This window comes from Bombus huntii, unplaced genomic scaffold (assembly GCF_024542735.1).
Source record: "Bombus huntii isolate Logan2020A unplaced genomic scaffold, iyBomHunt1.1 ctg00000113.1, whole genome shotgun sequence".
Taxonomy (NCBI): Eukaryota; Metazoa; Arthropoda; class Insecta; order Hymenoptera; family Apidae; genus Bombus; species Bombus huntii.
The window spans coordinates 61,783-65,776 of NW_026099365.1; the positions used below are offsets into that span (position 1 = coordinate 61,783).

At 46.1% G+C, this 3,994-nt stretch overlaps 1 pseudogene; it reads left to right on the forward strand.

Annotated features, from left to right (window-relative positions):
- The first annotated feature begins 3,132 nt into the window (after positions 1-3,132).
- Positions 3,133-3,251, forward strand: LOC126877047 (5S ribosomal RNA; annotated as a pseudogene).
- The last annotated feature ends 743 nt before the right edge of the window (positions 3,252-3,994 follow it).

Below are 3,994 nucleotides of genomic sequence, written 5' to 3' on the forward strand. Positions count from 1 at the left end.
GGAATTACGAGGGACTATTTATCGTTTCTTCGATAGACCAACGAAAGCAGTAATTCTTCTTGCGCGACGCGCGATCCTTGGTTTCTCACAGTTCGGGCACGAGGTATTATCGTTTTCTAGTTTTCTAGTGGACGTCGATGCGTTCGAAACGCATCTGACTGGCGACACCGCGAGACACGTTGTAACCATGTTCGCTGAAAAGTTAACGTCGGTTCTGCAAGCGTGGTTTCCGTCGTTCGAAAGGAGTTAAAGCGGAGCAAAATCACGACCATTTAAAGAGACGTCAAGAGGATAACGTTTCAACAGCGAGTTCCACTTTCTACCGGAAACCGAAACCGAAACCGAAAGCGAAACTGAAACTGAACTTGCTTACCGATCCGGTGGCGAAAGCGTGTACGGGGAGGAACGGAACGTGACTCGATCGTTCGTTTCGAAACGTTTTTCCGAAATACAAAGTTGCAAAGAGAGGAGAGTTTGTATCTCTTATAATCTCTTCCTGTTGCTGTAATAATCCTGTTTGCTGGATTTATCGAACACGAGCCAGGCATTTTTAAAGCGATCCCGATCCCGTCGATAATTCGCACGCGATACAACCGCGACTAACGGATGTCTCTGCTGCCGCGTACCGTCTGCTTTTCAAACAGTTTCGCCGTGCAAAGTGTCACCACGTTTCACCCGGAAACGAACGAACGCATCGTCGTCGGCTAATTTTCATTTCGTGCTCGTGATAATTAAGCCGTTGCGCGACGCTCCACCCTCGCGAGTCGACGATTTTCTAGGAGACCGCTCTAGTCCGTGGCAACCGAGCCGGGAAACGTCAACCAGCTGTAACTAGCGAGCATCGTTACAAGCAAATTAACCAGCCAGCTCTGCCCTGTTTTGTACCGTGTTTCCTCCTTTCTTCTCTTTTCCCTCCTTTCGTATGCTTCGCAAGCGTCACCCACGCAACGAGATTCGTCGCTTTCTTTCAAACGAGCGAATAAAAATAATATTTCTACGAAATATGGCTTTCGCGAATACGAAGGCTCCCACGAACCAGCGGTTCCAACGTCTTTCGGTTTTTTTCGTGATTTTCTTTTCCACGCAATTTTTCCTCGATCAGTTCGGTTTATATGTAGATGTAAACAAACTAGCAGCAGCCAGTTACTTTTAATACGAAAAAGTAAATTGAAAATGCAGATAAAAGCTCGCGGCGTTTGGAATCGTGCCCAGGTAATACCGGGTCTACGCGTTCAAGAACGTCAGCAACTTTCCGATACTCTTTCCGTTTCATTCTGAAAAGCATCGCGTTAATAGGTTCCGCGCCACGTAAGATCGAACTCGAAACATCGATGACGATACGAGTACATGTAAATTAAATCGAAACGTTTCCATTATGAAATTGCCGGGAATTTACTCAAAATCGCGCTTTTTCCACGTTTGTTTCACTTTCGAAGAATAGAAATTTCAAATCGCCGAACTTGTTGCGTTGTCAAGAGTCATCGGGCTGTACGCCGCGTGTAGAGAAATTTCTTTTTTTCCTGGCATTTTTTCATCGCGACAAACTTGCAACATTGCGTATCCGGTGAGCGATTACGGTTAAAAAAATTGACCCTACCAAAGGTTTTCTCGTATTTTTCGCCGGGAACAAATACGCGGTGTCGGGCGTTTCATAGGTCGGTGAAAATTCGCCCGTTTATTTCGATCGCAATGGGGGTTTCATCGACGCCAAGAGCAGCATCGACGAATACGAATACGCGTTTTTCTCCTTGTTTTTGCCCTGCCACGTTAATACTTGGACTGCATCGAAAGTTTATGAGAGCGTTAGAAAATAGCGAGCGGCGTGCATGTACGCCGTCGGCTTTCCCAAACTTTCCAAAGCGTACGAATTGCGAACAGTAGCTGGAAACCAGAGCTGTCCGTACGTATATTTTTGAAACAGCTTACTCGACTGCCTCGTTCGGTGTTTGTCGTGGAAATTTATCCTGATATTCCTCGCCAATCCCCCCGCCTCTCTCTCCTTTCCGCCTGTCCTCTTTCATCCTTCCTGTTTTCCTCCTATTTATAAAGCGTAAACACGCGATATGTACCTCTGTTTGCCGCGTTTTATAAATATTCTCGAGATTGGAGAAATTACTTTTCCGTTTCTCTGTTTGTTAACGTCGTGAGGAAAGTTTGCGCTGCGTCAGCTTCGCAGAATCGTTCGCTTCTTTTCCTCGCATTCCGGTTCGACGGAATCGCCACTCCCTTATCTACACGCGTTTCCTCCAAAACTGTTTCTCATCGCGAAGCCAAGTCTCGAACGAGCGTTCGTCGCATCGACAAAGTATCGCGACATCGTTGATTTTATCGTTAATAAGCTGGCGATACCGAGGCTGCGACGGCTTTATCCGTCTGTATTTATTCACCGTCTAACGTTGCATTATTCAGTGGAACGCTCCATTTTCGGTCATTGCTTTTCTTACTGCCGTTCCATTTACTCTGCGGATTTAAGAACAAGCGAGAAGCACTTGGATCTTTCCTTTCTGCCGGGATTATGCTTTTTCCTCTCCACTTTTACGTTGTATCCTTCGAGCTTGGATGCTCGATCATAGTTGCGCGAGGGAAACCTTTTTCTCCATAGACACGCACAAAACCTACGCTTTCAGGTTTACATCCCCCTGGAGCCCCGTAGTCCATATTTTTTGATAATTCCTACAATAATATTTTATAATTAGACCTACAATATATTTAAAAAAATAAAATCCCGATAAAAGACAAAAGGGTGGACAATTGCATTACCTATTAAGTATTATAGAAAAATATTAAAGGAAGCATATATATTTCGTCGTATTACGTGCAAATTTTCCACAAATGCGTAAAAAACCGCGGTCTATTTACATAATAAAATAAATAATTCTTATGTGTCATAAGTCAAATTTTCTTTACCATTCTCTCCAAAACTTCTTGTCCCCTCAGAATATTGCCTAACGTTGTGTCTAAAGATGTAATCGCATCTCAACAGAGATAAAAATTTGTCAAAAGAGGAAACTAATTATCCTGCTAATGATACGTCGAACGACGTCGTAGACCAAGAAAACGAGATCGATGCTGGAGGATTGGAATCCGGAAAGATGGAAGAAGAACGTTGGTAAAGAGCCATTTACTCGCAACGCCAACGCCCTGGCCGGGCTGAATGCACTCGTTCCCGTCAAATCACGAAAGTTAAGCAGCGCCGGGCACGGGTAGTACTCGGATGGGTGAACGCCTGGGACCTCCGTGTGGCGTTGGCGAAGCGTGCTGGCCCCCCCTCCGTGGGGTTCGGGCCTTGGGCGCTTGGCGGCTCAGCGCCTCGGGGCCGCCAAGCAGTCCGGTAGGGGAACCGGGCTGCCTGGCATGGCGACGAGGCGGTCTAACAATGGTCACACACCGCTCCATCAGCCGTGGTATTAAGATGTCGATGCGTCTCCGCAGTACATGTTCGGCTAGCCCGAGGGCCCGTTATAAATCTTAAGGTTTAGTTAACTAAAGTCCTTCAAACAGACAAACAGCCTTTGTCCCAACTACGGGAAGATAGGGGAGACGTATTTTTCAACGAGCGGCGTCTCCCACTAGCAACTTTCCCTCGAGGGCGGCTAGCATCCTTCTCTAACCACCGATATGGAGATTGACCAATTAGCAGCAACGTCAATTTCCCTTACTTTCTGAACGAAGGCTTTTCTCGACGAATCCGATGATCTCGTATCCTTAGACACACCCCGTTATAGTTTTCCTCTGTGGCATCATCGGGACGGGAAAGGCATTCTCGCTCGCGATCTCATCGATTAAGGAGTAACCCTTTACGGCCAGTGAATATTACGCATCCGACTTGGATTTTGTGAGTACGTTCATCTATCATCCCGTCGACCGCGGATTCGTTATTGAACCTAGGATCATTGTCATTAGTTTCTCGAGTACCTAACTACCACGGTTACTTGTCCGGTTCTATAATAATCGTATTTGCGCTAGTCAATGTCTTCTCTATTGCATAACGACA